The sequence below is a fragment of the Gymnodraco acuticeps genome, unplaced genomic scaffold, assembly GCF_902827175.1.
Source record: "Gymnodraco acuticeps unplaced genomic scaffold, fGymAcu1.1, whole genome shotgun sequence".
Classification (NCBI taxonomy): Eukaryota; Metazoa; Chordata; class Actinopteri; order Perciformes; family Bathydraconidae; genus Gymnodraco; species Gymnodraco acuticeps.
Genome location: NW_022992053.1, coordinates 554,045 through 574,856, shown reverse-complemented (window position 1 = coordinate 574,856; position 20,812 = coordinate 554,045). Strand labels below are relative to the sequence as shown.

Genomic DNA, 20,812 nt, shown 5'->3' with positions numbered 1-20,812 from the left:
TGACAGAGGAGAGGGATGCAGTTTTGGCAGTGTGCAGTTCCTCAGTGACAGCAATGAGAGCAGTTTCTGTGGAGTGACCTGCCTTGAAACCAGACTGGTGCGGATCCAGAAGGTTGTTCTGATTGAGATAACAGGAGAGTTGTTTAAAGACAGCGCGTTCAAGTGATTTAGACAGGAACGGGAGGAGAGAGACAGGCCTGTAGTTTGTACAGAATATGAACATGAATACTCTGTCCTTGAACCCTCACACCGGACAAGAAAAACTTCCAAAGAAAGAAATGGGAAAAATTGTAAATTGAAAAGATAATACATTTTACAGTGTAGGTAGACCAAATGTTTGGAAATGCATGTGTCTATAATAAGAAGATGAATCCACGAGGATGTCAGCAATCCTGTGGGAGCCATCAGGGAAGTAGTATGGTGAGAGTCAGGCAGGACCGCAGAGAAAGGTTCAGCCACGACTCGAAGTCCAGGACTCAGATCCAGTGCTCAGGACTCAGGATCCAGGACTCAGGATCCAGGACTCAGAATCCAGGATTCAGAATCCAGGACTCAGGATCCAGGATTCAGGACTCAGAATCCAGGACTCAGGATCCAGGACTCAGGATCCAGGACTCAGGATCCAGGACTCAGAATCCAGGACTCAGGATCCAGGACTCAGGATCCAGGACTCAGAATCCAGGACTCAGGATCCAGGACTCAGGATCCAGGACTCAGGATCCAGAATCCAGGACTCAGGAGCCAGGATCCAGGACTCAGGATCCAGGACACAGGATCCAGGACTCAGGATCTAGGACTCAGAATCCAGGACTCAGGATCCAGGACTCAGGATCCAGGACTCAGGATCCAGGACTCAGGATCCAGAATCCAGGACTCAGGATCTAGAATCCAGGACTCAGGATCCAGGATCCAGGACTCAGAATCCAGGACACAGGATCCAGGACTCAGGATCCAGGACACAGGATCCAGGACTCAGGATCCAGGACTCAGAATCCAGGACTCAGGATCCAGGATTCAGGATCCAGGACTCAGGATCCAGGACCCAGGATCCAGGACTCAGAATCCAGGACTCAGGATCCAGGACTCAGGATCCAGGACTCAGGATCCAGAATCCAGGACTCAGGATCCAGTACTCAGGATCCAGGACTCAGAATCCAGGACTCAGGATCCAGGACTCATCATCCAGGATTCAGAATCCAGGATTCAGGACTCAGAATCCAGGACTCAGGATTCAGGACTCAGGATCCAGGACTCAGAATCCAGGACTCAGGATCCAGGACTCAGGATCCAGGACTCAGAATCCAGGACTCAGGATCCAGGACTCAGAATCCAGGACTCAGGATCCAGAATCCAGGACTCAGGATCCAGGATCCAGGACTCAGAATCCAGGACACAGGATCCAGGACTCAGGATATAGGACTCAGAATCTAGGACTCAGGATCCAGGACTCAGGATCCAGGACTCAGGATCCAGAATCCAGGACTCAGGATCCAGAATCCAGGACTCAGGATCCAGGATCCAGGATCCAGGACTCAGAATCCAGGACACAGGATCCAGGACTCAGGATCCAGGACTCAGGATCCAGGACTCAGGATCCAGAATCCAGGACTCAGGATCCAGGGCTCAGGATCCAGAATCCAGGACTCAGGATCCAGGACTCAGGATCCAGGACTCAGAATCCATGATTCAGAATGCAGGACTCAGGATCCAGGATTCAGGACTCAGAATCCAGGACTCAGGATCCAAGACTCAGGATCCAGGACTCAGAATCCAGGACTCAGGATCCAGGATTCAGGACTCAGAATCCAGGACTCAGGATCCAGGACTCAGGATCCAGGACTCAGGATCCAGGACTCAGAATCCAGGACTCAGGATCCAGGACTCAGGATCCAGGAATTAGGATCCAGAATCCAGGACTCAGGATCCAGGATCCAGGGCTCAGAATCCAGGACACAGGATCCAGGACTCAGGATCTAGGACTCAGAATCCAGGACTCAGGATCCAGGACTCAGGATCCAGGACTCAGGACTCAGGATCCAGGACTCAGAATCCAGGATTCAGAATGCAGGACTCAGGATCCAGGACTCAGGATCCAGGACTCAGGATCCAGGACTCAGGATCCAGGACACAGGATCCAGGACTCAGAATCCAGGATTCAGAATCTAGGACTCAGGATCCAGGATCCAGGACTCAGGATCCAGGACTCAGAATCCAGGACTCAGGATCCAGGACTCAGGATCCAGGACTCAGGATCCAGGACTCAGGATCCAGGACTCAGGATCCAGAATCCAGGACTCAGGACTCAGGACTCAGGATCCAGTACTCAGGATCCAGGACTCAGAATCCAGGACTCAGAATCCAGGACACAGGATCCAGGACTCAGGATCTAGGACTCATAATCCAGGACTCAGGATCCAGGACTCAGGATCCGGACTCAGGATCCCGACTCCAGGATCCAGAATCCAGCACTCAGGATCCAGGATCCAGGACTCAGAATCCAGGACACAGGATCCAGGACTCAGAATCCAGGACTCAGGATCCAGGATTCAGGAGTCCAGTACTCAGGATCCAGGACTCAGAATCCAGGACTCAGATCCAGGACTCAGGATCAGGACTCAGGATCAAGGACTCAGGATCCAGGACTCAGGATCCAGGATCCAGGACTCAGAATCCAGGACTCAGGAACCGTACTCAGGATCCAGGACTCAGAATCCAGGACTCAGGATCCAGGACTCAGGATCAGGACTCAGGATCCAGAATCCAGGACTCAGGATCCAGGACTCAGGAATCCAGGATCCAGGAACTCAGAATCAGGACTCAAGGATCCGGTAACTCAGGATCCAGGACTCAGAATCCAGGACTTCAGGATCCAGGGACCTCATGGATCCAAGGACCTCAGGAATCCAGACCAGGATCCAGGACACAGGATCCAGGACTCAGAATCCAGGATTCAGAACTAGGACTCAGGATCCAGGATCCAGGACTCAGGATCCAGGACTCAGAATCCAGGACTCAGATCCCAGGATCCAGGACTCAGGATCCAGGACTCAGGATCCAGACTCAGGATCCAGAATCCAGGACTCAGGACTCAGGACTCAGGATCCAGTACTCATCAGGATCCAGGACTCAGAATCCAGGACTCAGAATCCAGGACACAGGATCCAGGCTCAGGATCTAGGACTCATAATCCAGGACTCAGGATCCAGGACTCAGGATCCAGGACTCAGGATCCAGGACTCAGATCCAGAATCCAGCACTCAGGATCCAGGATCCAGGACTCAGAATCCAGGACACAGGATCCAGGACTCAGAATCCAGGACTCAGGATCCAGGATTCAGGATCCAGTACTCAGGATCCAGACTCAGAATCCAGGACTCAGGATCCAGGACTCAGGATCCAGGACTCAGGATCAGGACTCAGGACCAGGACTCAGGATCCAGGGATCCAGGGACTCAGAATCCAGGACTCAGGAACCAGTACTCAGGATCCAGGACTCAGAATCCAGGACTCAGGATCCAGGACTCAGGATCCAGGACTCAGGATCCAGAATCCAGGACTCAGGATCCAGGACTCAGGATCCAGGATCCAGGACTCAGGATCCAGGACTCAGGATCCAGGTACTCAGGATTCCAGGACTCAGAATCCAGGACTCAGGATCCAGGACTCAGGATCCAGGACTCAGGATCCAGAATCCAGGACTCAGGATCCAGGACTCAGGATCCAGTACTCAGGATCCAGGACTCAGGATCCAGGACTCAGGATCCAGGACTCAGGATCCAGGACTCAGAATCCAGGATTCAGAATCCAGGACTCAGGATCCAGGATTCAGGACTCAGAATCCAGGACTCAGGATCCAGGACTCAGGATCCAGGACTCAGAATCCAGGACTCAGGATCAGGACTCAGGATCCTCCCAGACTCAGGATCCAGGACTCAGGAATCCAGGACTCAGGATCCAGGACTTAGGATCCAGAATCCAGGACTCAGGATCCAGGACTCAGAATCCAGGACACAGGATCCAGGACTCAGGATCTAGGACTCAGAATCCAGGACTCAGGATCTAGGACTCAGGATCCAGGATCCAGGACTCAGGACTCAGGATCCAGAATCCAGGACTCAGGATCCAGGACTCAGGATCCAGGACTCAGAATCAAGGATTCAGAATGCAGGACTCGGGATTCAGGATTCAGGACTCAGAATCCAGGAATCAGGATCCAGGACTCAGGATCCAGGACTCAGAATCCAGGACTCAGGATCCAGGACTCAGGATCCAGGACTCAGGATCCAGGACTCAGGATCCAGGACTCAGAATCCAGGATTCAGAATCCAGGACTCAGGACCCAGGATTCAGGACTCAGAATCCAGGACTCAGGATCCAGGACTCAGGATCCAGGACTCAGAATCCAGGACTCAGGATCCAGGACTCAGTATCCAGGACTCAGAATCCAGGACTCAGGATCCAGGACTCAGGATCCAGGACTCAGGATCCAGAATCCAGGACTCAGGATCCAGGATCCAGGATCCAGGATCCAGGACTCAGAATCCAGGACACAGGATCCAGGATTCAGGACCAAGGACTCAGGATCCAGGACTCAGGATCCAGAATCCAGGACTCAGGATCCAGGAATCAGGATCCAGGACTCAGGATCCAGGACTCAGGATCCAGGACTCAGGATCCAGGACTCAGAATCCAGGACTCAGGATCCAGAATCCAGGACTCAGGACTCAGGATCCAGGACTCAGAATCCAGGACACAGGATCCAGGACTCAGGATCCAGGACTCAGGATCCAGGACTCAGGATCCAGGACTCAGGATCCAGGACTCATGATCCAGAATCCAGGACTCAGGATCCAGGATCCAGGACTCAGAATCCAGGACACAGGATCCAGGACTCAGGATCCAAGACTTAGAATCCAGGACTCAGGATCCAGGACTCAGGATCCAGGACTCAGAATCCAGGACTCAGGATCCAGGACTCAGGATCCAGAATCCAGGACTCAGGATCCAGGACTCAGGATCCAGGACTCAGAATCCAGGACACAGGATCCAGGACTCAGGATCCAGGACTCAGGATCCAGGACTCAGGATACAGGACTCAGGATCCAGAATCCAGGACTCAGGATCCAGGACTCAGAATCCAGGACTCAGGATCCAGGACTCAGGATCGAGGACTCAGGATCCAGGACTCAGGATCCAGAATCCAGGACTCAGGATCCAGGATCCAGGACTCAGAATCCAGGACACAGGATCCAGGACTCAGGATCCAGGACTCAGAATCCAGGACTCAGGATCCAGGATTCAGGATCCAGGACTCAGGATCCAGGACTCAGGATCCAGGACTCAGAATCAGGACTCAGGATCCAGGACTCAGGATCCAGAATCCAGGACTCAGGATCCAGGACTCAGGATCCAGGACTCAGAATCCAGGACTCAGGATCCAGGACTCAGGATCCAGGACTTAGGATCCAGAATCCAGGACTCAGGATCCAGGACTCAGAATCCAGGACACAGGATCCAGGACTCAGGATCTAGGACTCAGAATCCAGGACTCAGGATCTAGGACTCAGGATCCAGGACTCAGGACTCAGGATCCAGAATCCAGGACTCAGGATCCAGGACTCAGGATCCAGGACTCAGGACTCAGGATCCAGGACTCAGAATCCAGGATTCAGAATGCAGGACTCGGGATCCAGGATGTAGGACTCAGAATCCAGGACTCAGGATCCAGGACTCAGGATCCAGGACTCAGAATCCAGGACTCAGGATCCAGGACTCAGGATCCAGGACTCAGGATCCAGGACTCAGGATCCAGGACTCAGAATCCAGGATTCAGAATGCAGGACTCGGGATCCAGGATGTAGGACTCAGAATCCAGGACTCAGGATCCAGGACTCAGGATCCAGGACTCAGAATCCAGGACTCAGGATCCAGGACTCAGAATCCAGGACACAGGATCCAGGACTCAGGATCCAGGACTCAGGATCCAGGACTCAGGATCCAGGACTCATGATCCATAATCCAGGACTCAGGATCCAGGATCCAGGACTCAGAATCCAGGACACAGGATCCAGGACTCAGGATCCAGGACTCAGAATCCAGGACTCAGGATCCAGGACTCAGGATCCAGGACTCAGAATCCAGGACTCAGGATCCAGGACTCAGGATCCAGGACTCAGGATCCAGAATCCAGGACTCAGGATCTAGTACTCAGGATCCAGGACTCAGAATCCAGTACTCAGGATCCAGGACTCAGAATCCAGGACTCAGGATCCAGGACTCAGGATCCAGGACTCAGGATCCTGAATCCAGGAATCAGGATCCAGGACTCAGGATCCAGGATCCAGGACTCAGAATCCATGACTCAGGATCCAGTACTCAGGATCCATGACTCAGGATCCAGTACTCAGGATCCAGAATCCAGGACTCAGGATCCAGGACAAAGGATCCAGGATCCAGGACTCAGAATCCAGGACTCAGGATCCAGTATTCAGGATCCAGGACTCAGAATTCAGGACTCAGGATCCAGGACTCAGGATCCAGGACTCAGGATCCAGAATCCAGGACTCAGGATCCAGGACTCAGGATCCAGTACTCAGGATCCAGGACTCAGGATCCAGGACTCAGGATCCAGGACTCAGGATCCAGGACTCAGAATCCAGGATTCAGAATCCAGGACTCAGGATCCAGGATTCAGGACTCAGAATCCAGGACTCAGGATCCAGGACTCAGGATCCAGGACTCAGAATCCAGGACTCAGGATCCAGGACTCAGGATCCAGGATTCAGAATCCAGGACACAGGATCCAGGACTCAGGATCCAGGACTCAGAATCCAGGACTCAGGATCCAGGACTCAGGATCCAGGACTCAGAATCCAGGACTCAGGATCCAGGACTCAGGATCCAGGACTCAGGATCCAGAATCCAGGGACCTCAGGATCTAGTACTCAGGATCCAGGACTCAGAATCCAGTACTCGGGATCCAGGACTCAGAATCCAGGACTCAGGATCCAGGACTCAGGATCCAGGACTCAGGATCCTGAATCCAGGACTCAGGATCCAGGACTCAGGATCCAGGATCCAGGACTCAGAATCCATGACTCAGGATCCAGTACTCAGGATCCATGACTCAGGATCCAGTACTCAGGATCCAGAATCCAGGACTCAGGATCCAGGACTCAGGATCCAGGATCCAGGACTCAGAATCCAGGACTCAGGATCCAGTACTCAGGATCCAGGACTCAGAATCCAGGACTCAGGATCCAGGACTCAGGATCCAGGACTCAGGATCCAGAATCCAGGACTCAGGATCCAGGACTCAGGATCCAGGACTCAGAATCCAGGACTCAGGATCCAGGACTCAGGATCCAGGACTCAGAATCCAGGACTCATGATCCAGGACTCAGGATCCAGGACTCAGGATCCAGAATCCAGGACTCAGGATCCAGGATCCAGGATCCAGGACTCAGAATCCAGGACACAGGATCCAGGACTCAGGATACAGGACTCAGGATCCAGGACTCAGGATCCAGGACTCAGGATCCAGGATCCAGAATCCAGGACTCAGGATCCAGGACTCAGGATCCAGAATCCAGGACTCAGGATCCAGGACTCAGGATCCAGGACTCAGAATCCAGGACTCAGGATCCAGGATCCAGGATCCAGGACTCAGAATCCAGGACACAGGATCCAGGACTCAGGATCCAGGACTCAGAATCCAGGACTCAGGATCCAGGATTCAGGATCCAGGACTCAGGATCCAGGACTCAGGATCCAGGACTCAGAATCCAGGACTCAGGATCCAGGACTCAGGATCCAGAATCCAGGACTCAGGATCCAGGACTCAGGATCCAGGACTCAGAATCCAGGACTCAGGATCCAGGACTCAGGATCCAGGACTTAGGATCCAGAATCCAGGACTCAGGATCCAGGACTCAGAATCCAGGACACAGGATCCAGGACTCAGGATCTAGGACTCAGAATCCAGGACTCAGGATCTAGGACTCAGGATCCAGGACTCAGGATCCAGAATCCAGGACTCAGGATCCAGGACTCAGGATCCAGGACTCAGAATCCAGGACTCAGGATCCAGGACTCAGGATCCAGGACTCAGGATCCTGAATCCAGGACTAAGGATCCAGGACTCAGGATCCAGGATCCAGGACTCAGAATCCATGACTCAGGATCCAGTACTCAGGAAAGAGGACTCAGAATCCAGGACTCAGGATCCAGGACTCAGGATCCAGGGCTCATGATCCAGAATCCAGGACTCAGGATCCAGGACTCAGGATCCAGGACTCAGGATCCAGAATCCAGGACTCAGGATCCAGGACTCAGGATCCAGAATCCAGGACTCAGGATCCAGGACTCAGGATCCAGAATCCAGGACTCAGGATCCAGGACTCAGGATCCAGGACTCAGGATCCAGGACTCAGAATCCAGGATTCAGAATCCAGGACTCAGGACCCAGGATTCAGGACTCAGAATCCAGGACTCAGGATCCAGGACTCAGGACTCAGAATCCAGGACTCAGGATCCAGGACTCAGGACTCAGAATCCAGGACTCAGGATCCAGGACTCAGAATCCAGGACTCAGGATCCAGGACTCAGGATCCAGGACTCAGAATCCAGGACTCAGGATCCAGGACTCAGGATCCAGGATCCAGAATCCAGGACTCAGGATCCAGGATCCAGGATCCAGGATCCAGGACTCAGAATCCAGGACACAGGATCCAGGATTCAGGACCAAGGACTCAGGATCCAGGACTCAGGATCCAGAATCCAGGACTCAGGATCCAGGACTCAGAATCCAGGACTCAGGATCCAGGACTCAGAATCCAGGACTCAGGATCCAGAATCCAGGACTCAGGACTCAGGATCCAGGATCCAGGATCCAGGACTCAGAATCCAGGACACAGGATCCAGGACTCAGGATCCAGGACTCAGGATCCAGGACTCAGGATCCAGGACTCAGGATCCAGGACTCATGATCCAGAATCCAGGACTCAGGATCCAGGATCCAGGACTCAGAATCCAGGACACAGGATCCAGGACTCAGGATCCAGGACTCAGAATCCAGGACTCAGGATCCAGGACTCAGGATCCAGGACTCAGAATCCAGGACTCAGGATCCAGGACTCAGGATCCAGGACTCAGGATCCAGAATCCAGGACTCAGGATCTAGTACTCAGGATCCAGGACTCAGAATCCAGTACTCAGGATCCAGGACTCAGAATCCAGGACTCAGGATCCAGGACTCAGGATCCAGGACTCAGGATCCTGAATCCAGGACTCAGGATCCAGGACTCAGGATCCAGGATCCAGGACTCAGAATCCATGACTCAGGATCCAGTACTCAGGATCCATGACTCAGGATCCAGTACTCAGGATCCAGAATCCAGGACTCAGGATCCAGGACTCAGGATCCAGGATCCAGGACTCAGAATCCAGGACTCAGGATCCAGTACTCAGGATCCAGGACTCAGAATCCAGGACTCAGGATCCAGGACTCAGGATCCAGGACTCAGGATCCAGAATCCAGGACTCAGGATCCAGGACTCAGGATCCAGTACTCAGGATCCAGGATTCAGGATCCAGGACTCAGGATCCAGGACTCAGGATCCAGGACTCAGAATCCAGGATTCAGAATCCAGGACTCAGGATCCAGGACTCAGGACTCAGAATCCAGGACTCAGGATCCAGGACTCAGGATCCAGGACTCAGAATCCAGGACTCAGGATCCAGGACTCAGGATCCAGGACTCAGAATCCAGGACACAGGATCCAGGACTCAGGATCCAGGACTCAGAATCCAGGACTCAGGATCCAGGACTCAGGATCCAGGACTCAGAATCCAGGACTCAGGATCCAGGACTCAGGATCCAGGACTCAGGATCCAGAATCCAGGACTCAGGATCTAGTACTCAGGATCCAGGACTCAGAATCCAGCACTCAGGATCCAGGACTCAGAATCCAGGACTCAGGATCCAGGACTCAGGATCCAGGACTCAGGATCCTGAATCCAGGACTCAGGATCCAGGACTCAGGATCCAGGATCCAGGACTCAGAATCCATGACTCAGGATCCAGTACTCAGGATCCATGACTCAGGATCCAGTACTCAGGATCCAGAATCCAGGACTCAGGATCCAGGACTCAGGATCCAGGATCCAGGACTCAGAATCCAGGACTCAGGATCCAGTACTCAGGATCCAGGACTCAGAATCCAGGACTCAGGATCCAGGACTCAGGATCCAGGACTCAGGATCCAGAATCCAGGACTCAGGATCCAGGACTCAGGATCCAGGACTCAGGATCCAGGACTCAGAATCCAGGACTCATGATCCAGGACTCAGGATCCAGGACTCAGGATCCAGAATCCAGGACTCAGGATCCAGGATCTAGGATCCAGGACTCAGAATCCAGGACACAGGATCCAGGACTCAGGATCCAGGACTCAGGATCCAGGACTCATGATCCAGAATCCAGGACTCAGGATCCAGAATCCAGGACTCAGGATCCAGGACTCAGAATCCAGGACTCAGGATCCAGGACTCAGGATCCAGGACTCAGGATCCAGGACTCAGGATCCAGGACTCAGGATCCAGGACTCAGAATCCAGGACTCAGGATCCAGGACTCAGGATCCAGGACTCATGATCCAGAATCCAGGACTCAGGATCCAGGATCCAGGACTCAGAATCCAGGATCAAGGACTCAGGATCCAGGACTCAGAATCCAGGACTCAGGATCCAGGACTCAGGATCCAGGACTCAGGATCCAGGACTCAGAATCCAGGACTCAGGATCCAGGACTCAGGATCCAGGACTCAGGATCCAGAATCCAGGACTCAGGATCTAGTACTCAGGATCCAGGACTCAGAATCCAGTACTCAAGATCCAGGACTCAGAATCCAGGACTCAGGATCCAGGACTCAGGATCCAGGACTCAGGATCCTGAATCTAGGACTCAGGATCCAGGACTCAGGATCCAGGATCCAGGACTCAGAATCCATGACTCAGGATCCAGTACTCAGGATCCAGGACTCAGAATCCAGGACTCAGGATCCAGGACTCAGGATCCAGGACTCATGATCCAGAATCCAGGACTCAGGATCCAGGACTCAGGATCCAGGACTCAGGATCCAGAATCCAGGACTCAGGATCCAGGACTCAGGATCCAGAATCCAGGACTCAGGATCCAGGACTCAGGATCCAGAATCCAGGACTCAGGATCCAGGACTCAGGATCCAGGACTCAGGATCCAGGACTCAGAATCCAGGATTCAGAATCCAGGACTCAGGACCCAGGATTCAGGACTCAGAATCCAGGACTCAGGATCCAGGACTCAGGATCCAGGACTCAGAATCCAGGACTCAGGATCCAGGACTCAGGATCCAGGACTCAGAATCCAGGACTCATGATCCAGGACTCAGGATCCAGGACTCAGGATCCAGAATCCAGGACTCAGGATCCAGGATCCAGGATCCAGGACTCAGAATCCAGGACACAGGATCCAGGACTCAGGATCCAGGACTCAGGATCCAGGACTCAGGATCCAGGACTCAGGATCCAGAATCCAGGACTCAGGATCCAGGACTCAGAATCCAGGACTCAGGATCCAGGACTCAGGATCCAGGACTCAGGATCCAGGACTCAGGATCCAGAATCCAGGACTCAGGATCCAGGATCCAGGACTCAGAATCCAGGACACAGGATCCAGGACTCAGGATCCAGGACTCAGAATCCAGGACTCAGGATCCAGGATTCAGGATCCAGGACTCAGGATCCAGGACTCAGGATCCAGGACTCAGAATCCAGGACTCAGGATCCAGGACTCAGGATCCAGGATCCAGGATCCAGGACTCAGAATCCAGGACTCAGGATCCAGGACTCAGGATCCAGGACACAGGATCCAGAATCCAGGACACAGGATCCAGGACTCAGGATCCAGAATCCAGGATCCAGAATCCAGGACTCAGGATCCAGGACTCAGGATCCAGAATCCAGGACTCAGGATCCAGGACTCAGGATCCAGGACTCAGGATCCAGGACTCAGGATCCAGGACTCAGAATCCAGGATTCAGAATGCAGGACTCAGGATCCAGGATTCAGGACTCAGAATCCAGGACTCAGGATCCAGGACTCAGGATCCAGGACTCAGAATCCAGGACTCAGGATCCAGGACTCAGGATCCAGGACTCAGAATCCAGGATTCAGAATGCAGGACTCGGGATCCAGGATTCAGGACTCAGAATCCAGGACTCAGGATCCAGGACTCAGGATCCAGGACTCAGAATCCAGGACTCAGGATCCAGGACTCAGGATCTAGGACTCAGGATCCAGGACTCAGGATCCAGGACTCAGGATCCAGGACTCAGAATCCAGGACTCAGGATCCAGGACTCAGGATCTAGGACTCAGGATCCAGGACTCAGGATCCAGGACTCAGGATCCAGGACTCAGAATCCAGGATTCAGAATCCAGGACTCAGGATCCAGGATTCAGGATCCAGAATCCAGGACTCAGGATCCAGGATCCAGGATCCAGGATCCAGGACTCAGAATCCAGGACACAGGATCCAGGACTCAGGATCCAGAATCCAGGACTCAGGATCCAGGATCCAGGATCCAGGACTCAGAATCCAGGACACAGGATCCAGGACTCAGGATCCAGGACTCAGGATCCAGGACTCAGGATCCAGGATCCAGGACTCAGAATCCAGGACACAGGATCCAGGACTCAGGATCCAGGACTCAGGATCCAGGACTCAGGATCCAGAATCCAGGACTCAGGATCCAGGATTTTTCATTAGTTTTACCAAAATAACTTGATTTAATTAATTTTAAAATAATATTTCCAAAGAAATAAATCCTTCGAATCTGCCTGTTCAGTTTCTGTTGGAATGTGAAGGGTTAAATGCCGTCTCTGCGAGTTACTGTGAAGACGGGAGAGCTTGTTGGTCCCTCTCTACATTCACAGAGGGCCAGCTATAGTAACTCAACGAGAGAGTAATGTCAAATGACAGTACAATTGACCAATCATATCTTCTCTCTAAATGGGCGGGCTTTATTTTCGCGGCTTTATGACTAGTTCCGCCCGCTGTGAGGTCTATGCAAGTGGTGCAGTGACGCGTCCTAAAACCCGGAAGTAAACTTCGCTCGGATTCCCTCGACAGAAAGAAATGGGATTTCTCCATAGGGTTTTGGAAAATAGCTCGAAATAAGGTCTGTGGGAAACGAACCTGTTAGATAAATGCACGTTGTGTTCAGCCGGATAATATCCACATGTCTATCCTACTTTTATTATTTTTGAATCATAAATCTAATCGATAGATTTATGATTAGCATAAGTTCGTTCATGATGGCTCACTTCAGTGATAGTGATGACATCGTTGCGAAATTATTAACCGAGTCATTTTCAAGATTGAGTTACAATGATAAACTGGAGTGGCAAAGGATCAGCTGAATGACCCGCCATCAAGTGCTTCATCCAAAAGGCCAGGAGGATGGACTTTGTGTTTCATTGATTTGATCATCAAAGTGGGTAGGTAGGTGTTTATATAAATGATGTTGTTTTGTGTGGTAGAGGGTCGCTGTCATTGATGTGTTTTGCACCCCGGACCACTGTTTTGATATTCCGCTGAAGTCTACCTTGAGACGTCGTAGGCTTGTTTGAGACAAGCGAGACCTGCGCAGACCTGCGCAATTGCGATCAACGTCTTGCTAGTGCGTTGCATGATGGTTAGTCATTTTGTCCGACTTGCTCTGGAGGCTCGCCTATGGAGTCAGATTTGGGTCAATATTCTAGCGCGTAAAATAATCTACTCACGAGCGGAAAATGTGCTTTTACACGCGCATAAAATGACCCTCGCGCGCAGATTAAACCCCCGTGAGCGGCTCGCGAGAGAGACAGCCCTCTTGCTCGCTCGCGGGAGTATCAGCCTCGCGGAGTCTGTCTACGCGCGCGTGAAAAGTTTCTGGCACTTTGGGGCGGAGCCACTGGACTTTGATTGACAGCTGCCAGGAAACCCGGAGTTGCCAGGTTTGATAAATGCCTGAACTACCAAGAGCCGAGGAGTGACGGCAGCAAAATCAGTTGGACGAGATTGAATGGTAAAGTTGTCCATAAAAAACTATTATATTCGTAAAGTGTACAGCTAATATATATATATATATATATATATATATATATATATATATATATATATATATATATATATAAATTAATTTTATATAAACAATATATTTTGAGTGGGCTGTATCTGTCGAAAATTGCATATATATATATAAATTAATTTTATATAAAACAATATATTTTTGAGTGGGCTGTATCTGTCGAAAATTGCTAGCTACTGTCTGCTGTACACTCTTAGAAGGGATGTGTAAAAAATGACACAACATGTGTTGAATTTCAACACACCTACAGAGTGTGCTCAGGGACAACACGTGTTGTGTTTATTTATGTGTAAATCATTTTTACACACAAAATGTGTTACATGCCCCTAACACACAATGTGCACATTTTACACATTGTGTGTCATAAATGTGTAACCAAGATGAACACACTCATTTGTTATTTCTGCACATTTTGTGTTATATTTCTTTAACCAGAATTAACATTTGATTGTGTTATATCTGCACATTGTGTGTCAATGACGATTACTGGAAGTACCAGGTGGTGGATATGGTTTTTATTCAAAAAATCGAATGCAAGAATACATTCATTGGACATTTATTTACAAGGATTTCATTAGCAGTAGCTGTACACTTTACGAATATAATAGTTTTTTATGGACACATTTACCATTCAATCTCGTCCAACTGATCTTGCAGCTGTCACTCCTCGGCTCTTGGTAGTTCAGACATTTATCAAACCTGGCAACTCCGGGCTTCCTGGCAGCTGTCAATCAAAGTCTAGTGGCTCCGCCCCAAAGTGTCAGAAACTTTTCACGCGCGAGTAGACAGACTCCGCGAGCAAGTGAGGCTGACACTCCCGCGAGCAAGCAAGAGGGCTGTCTCTCTCGCGAGCGCATAGCCGCTCGCGGGGGTTTAATCTGTGTGCGGGGTTCATTTCATGCATGTAAAAGCACATTTTCCACTCGTGAGTAGCAGTGGCGGCGCCAGAGATTTTCTCTAGGGGGTGCTGTGGGGTAGCTTGACGTTTCATAGAGGGTGCTCAAACATTAAGGGTTTCCCATTAATGCACCAGCGCTACAGTTGAATTTTCTACTGCAACACTCCCCACACGCACACACAGTGCACCCGCGACTGTTGCAATGAAGGGTCGATAATCAGCTCACGGCATATAGGTGTAAGCAGGGTAAAGTGCTATTTTTACAAGTGGGGGGTTGGACCTCACATCCTCTAAGGCAGTGGTTCTCAAAGTGGGGGGCGCGCGATTTTTTTTAAAATATTGAAGTTAAAAGCATCAATCTGGTGCACTTTGAGAGCAACATTAAGAGATCTATGGATACATCTCTCAACACCCATATGAAACAGAACTGTAAACAGATTTACTATTTCTTTATGGATATTTTACAAATCACTCCCCTTTTAAAACAAACCGTTTGAGACCCACTGAGATAACTAGACTAAAGTTAACTATCTAAACACTGAGAGTCCTTTACTTCACCTGAGCTGAGGTTATCTGAGACTCTCAGTCTGACAGGAGAGAGTTCTTCCTCCACCTTGTTGTTGAAAAAGCTCCTTATATCCGTTAGCTTGGCTAGCTAGCACCAGATGCTAACCACAACGATCACCGGTAGATCTCTCTCTCGCTCGCGCACGCACACAAAATGGCTCGTGCCACACACACACAGAGCAGAGCTTGAATGAAACACAGAGACCCAGAAGTAAGCTACTTGTACTCACGAGGCCTATTATGTGCAGAATCCCTCTCGCTTTCAGGTGGTTTTGATTGAGTGTCCACACGTGGACTTTTAAGGACTAAAAAACGATCAATTTTTCACTTTGTTGTTAGCAAATAATTTGGCGCTCTAGCTAACAGGAAGTCACTCAAGTGTCACAAAGTAATTTAGCCTATGGGTAGGTCAAAAATCGAATGGGTGCTGGGCTGCTCGCCATTGGCCTAATCATATCACCTGTGTTGGCTTTATATTTTTGGTCAAACATTTGTTTGTTTCACATTTGCATTGATGTAATCAATAATTTTTCTAATTTAATAAAAATAATAATAATAATTTTCGGAAAAAGAAAAAAAAACACATTTCTTGGGGGTGCTTCAGCACCCCCTAGCTCCCCCCTGGCGAGTAGCTTATTTTGCGCGCTAGAATATTGACCCAAATCTGACTCCATCATTTACGTACACGTAACAGCACCGCGCGTTCATGACAGCATGGTACTGGATTTATATTAACGAGGCGGCAGTTAGCAGCTAGCTAGTAAATGATGCTAACTTACACATCAATCGTTATGTACTTTTATATTACGCTGACATCAGGATCTAGTGATATCCAAGCAACAGAGCTTCATTTAGCATGATACTTGTGTACATGAAACCACTTGGTAATATATACAAATGTATATGTTGAAGCCTGTTATGATCAATTGTGAGTTAAAACTTTATCTAAAAAGTAAAGTTGATGATGGATTACTGTGGTGGAGTTAAAATAACAATAGCCTATTTCTTTTTGAAATGTGATGGAGTAAAAGGATAGTAACTGTGATTATTCATGTTAAGTAGCCCACAAGTAACTAAAACGTATAATACTTGAAGGAAAGGTGTAAAATGTTCCCATAAATATACAGTACAACACCCCTTGTTGTTAAATACCAACCATGTGTGTATATATATATATAAATATGACGCTAAAACTGTGTAATATACCAGGCTGCTAAATCCTCCAAACTGTTGTTGCTGGATGTGTATTTTGTGAAATGTGTATTTTTTTTAAATTATAATTTCTTGTTTTGAATCTTTAATACTTTATTTATGCATACTTTAAGTAACATTAGGCTGTCTTTGGCTCTTTTCTGAAGTAACAATGTAAATGTATTCTGATCTAATTGATGTTTTTGTCAGTTTGTTTCCCTATATTGCGACACTTATTTGGTTTAAGATTATTTCTCCTTTTTTTACAGACATCCCGAACCATAGTGGAATGCTGTTGTAAAGGATTGCATTGATCCGAGCATCAATACCTTCACCCAGCTTTGAGGCCTCCAATGAATGAACATCATCTTGTGGCTGGGAAAAATGTGAACAAATACATCTCGCAAAGAGTGACTTTCTGGTGTAATCATTATAATATCAAAGACAAGCACTTTAAGTAACAATATATAAAATCATTCAGCAGCAGAGGATGGGGTGGAAACAGCATTTCTAACTAAGATGATTACAATATTACAAGTTAAACATCAAGATGAACATACTATTATTAATTTAAAAAGTACATGGGAGACTTAAATATCCTGCAATATACCATTAGCAGAATAGGAACAAATGTGCCAAAACATTTCTAAAATAAACATAAACATAAACTGAGGGCTTTCTTCCTGAGCCGCTGGGAGTAAAGGTCCTCCATGGATGGCAGCTCCGCCCTGGTGATGTTCTGTGCAGTTTTCACCACCCTTTGGAAAGCCTTACGATTGAGGGCGGTGCAGCTGCCGTAACAGGCCGTGATGCAGCCGTGTCCGTGATGGACACTGAGGAACCTGAAGCTGCTGACTCTCTCTACCGTAGTCCCATTGATGGCGATGGGGGGTGTGTCCCTCTCTTTGCTGCTTCCTGCAATCCACAATCAGCTCCTTGGTTTTGCTGACGTTGAGATGGAGGTTGTTATCCTGGCACCAAGATGTCAGGTTTTCGACCTCCTCTCTGTACGCCGTGTCGTCGTCTGGGTGAGGCTGGTGAGGCTGGGGAAGATGAGCGAGGGAAAGAGAGAAACAAAACAGGGGGACTAAGATGAGTGAGGGAAAGAGAGAAAAAGACAAGGGGACTAAGATAAGTGAGGGAAAGAGAGAAAAAGACAAGGGGACTAAGATGAGTGAACGAAAGAGAGAAAAAGACAAGGGGACTAAGATGAGTGAGGGAAAGAGAGAAAAAGACAAGGGGACTAAGATGAGTGAAGGAAAGAGAGAAAAAGACAAGGGGACTAAGATGAGTGAGGGAAAGAGAGAAAAAGACAAGGGGACTAAGATGAGTGAGGGAAAGAGAGAAAAAGACAAGGGGACTAAGATGAGTGAAGGAAAGAGAGAAAAAGACAAGGGGACTAAGATGAGTGAGGGAAAGAGAGAAAAAGACAAGGGGACTAAGATGAGTGAAGGAAATAGAGAAAAAGACAAGGGGACTAAGATGAGTGAGGGAAAGAGAGAAAAAGACAAGGGGACTAAGATGAGTGAATGAAAGAGAGAAAAAGACAAGGGGACTAAGATGAGTGAGGGAGAGAGAGAAAAAGACAAGGGGACTAAGATGAGTGAGGGAAAGAGAAAAAAAGACAAGGGGACTAAGATGAGTGAGGGAAAGAGAGAAAAAGACAAGGGGACTAAGATGAGCGAAGGAAAGAGAGAAAAAGACAAGGGGACTAAGATGAGTGAAGGAAAGAGAGAAAAAGACAAGGGGACTAAAATGAGTGAGGGAAAGAGAGAAAAAGACAAGGGGACTAAGATGAGTGAGGGAAAGAGAGAAAAAGACAAGGGGACTAAGATGAGTGAGGGAAAGAGAGAAAAAGACAAGGGGACTAAGATGAGTGAAGGAAAGAGAGAAAAAGACAAGGGGACTAAAGTTTAAGAGAGAGGAAGAACACAGAATGTGAGTGAACAATTAAATTAAATTACACATTTAAAAAAAATAGTGTGAGTAAGTGAAGACATCCTTACAATGAGGACTGCCCTGTCAAATGTAAAAGTTATTCTTGTTAAATATACATATCCTGTTGAGGCTAGAATCCAAAATGCAGAACCACTTTAGATTGTAGCCTCAAGGGACTGTTTAAGGTTACTTAAAAACATATCATTTCCCAAATTGGTGAAATGAACTCCATCTCTTAGAAATATGCCAGGGCAGTCAAACTTAATGCAAGGATGCCTTACACTCTACCCAAACCACTAACACATGTACCCATCTCTCTGTTCACCCACATTCTGGCCTTGTTCAGCTTTCCCGGATTGGCTTTCCTCCAGTGACATCTCTTATTGATAGAAGATAGAATTATCTTCATCTCTGAGAAGTTGTCACTGAGGGAAAGCAGGTCCTGCTTCATCGCTGTGACAAGCTCCACACCTTTGATGTTGCCAAGGTCGTTGCCGCCACAGTGGATGAGCAGGACATCCAGGACTGTTCTTCCTCTCAAGGAGTAATAGAAAAAGGGAAGAAGGTTCCTCCACCTCAGACCACCCTTGCCAAACCACCACACACGGCAATTGAGACCCAGGTTGCTTCCCATGGTGTGTCTGGCTCTTTCTTCCCCACGTCTAACGTAGCTGTTCCCTATTATCCACACATTGGGACCTAGATAGAATAAAATATATTGAAAAAGGAAAAAAAAGTGGTTACTGGTGATCATCTTTCAGAAAAAGGCTTTACATGTAGCCTGAGTTGTCATATCATTTTCATCATATTTTTAAGACTACACAAGTTTAATTTGTATATTATATTACATATAACTCTATACTTGTATATAGAATCATGATGAAACTTTATAAGGATTAAGATTATATATTAATATTACATTAAATAATGCATGACGATTTCATGCATTATTACGAAGCAGGATGTATCAAGTCACTGACTTTTTGTGATAAGGTCACAATCAACTGATTTCACTTATCAGATGTAAAAATAAGGTACAATATATTTGTTTTTGCCATATGAAAGTAAAGGGTATGCAATCAAAAAATTACTGAAACAAAATGAATACAAATTCTTATAAAAACTATACAGCACCTTGTCCAAGTATGGCGGGAGGCCCACTTTCCTTCAGGATTTCCTCTCTGGATGTCGATCCGGCTATTTCTGCCATCTATAAATAAAGTACAAATGATTAGCTCTTCACGCCTCTTTAAAATAATATGTGTTCTTGAAGATTCTGTATGCATCGTCGTTTACAATGGTAGGGACATTGCATTGGAAATTAGTTGTGAAAAAGACATGTCATTTTTAGTTTTTTCATCTCACATTTATAGATTTTAAATAGAAATATATATATATATAAAACGAATTATAAATGCAAAGTCTGGTTTCTAGAAAGTTAGCTAATGCATACAGATTTAACATTGCAGAACTGCTGGTATGCATACATTTCTAGCATTTTGGTTAACTATGAAAAGTATGGAAAATTACTGTGCAAACACCCAACATTAGCTTAGCCACAGTAGCGGTTGCTGATGAGCGGTTTGGCTTATTTTACTCTTTTATATGAGAACATGTTACATTACATACAGACATTAAGGAGGCAGGTTAGAAAATACATATGTTTTCGTATCTTACCTTTTGGAGCAAACTGTTGTCGGTTGTTAGCATAGACCAGGGGTACTCAAATACAAATCTTAAAGGTCCACAAAGAAAATGTTCAATAAGACAAAGGTCCGTTTAATACGGTCATTCAAACTTTTAATTGCAAAAAGATTCTGAACACGAGGTTGCAAAAACAAAAAGCCTCGAAGTGAATCAAACCATCCCAAGAATCAAAGTCGAAATAAGTCCAGAACTATTGTACATTGTGTCAAACACTGTTGCTTAATGAGATAAGTGGCACCTTTGGTCTGTTGCCAAGACTTTGAACTTTGGCACAAAAGGCGTGATGGCCAGGCGGACACACTGATGCAAGTGTTCATTGGTGAGTCGGCTGCGGTACTTGTT

General features: G+C 48.2%; 1 long non-coding RNA gene across 1 annotated transcript; it reads right to left on the bottom strand.

Moving 5' to 3' along the window:
- Positions 1–17,725: 17,725 nt before the first annotated feature.
- Positions 17,726–20,137, bottom strand: LOC117536973. The gene is made up of 3 exons (XR_004567645.1): positions 19,898–20,137; positions 19,339–19,462; positions 17,726–17,859 (listed from the first exon to the last, which is right to left on the bottom strand). It is a non-coding gene; the product is annotated as an uncharacterized LOC117536973 (long non-coding RNA).
- Positions 20,138–20,812: the final 675 nt, after the last annotated feature.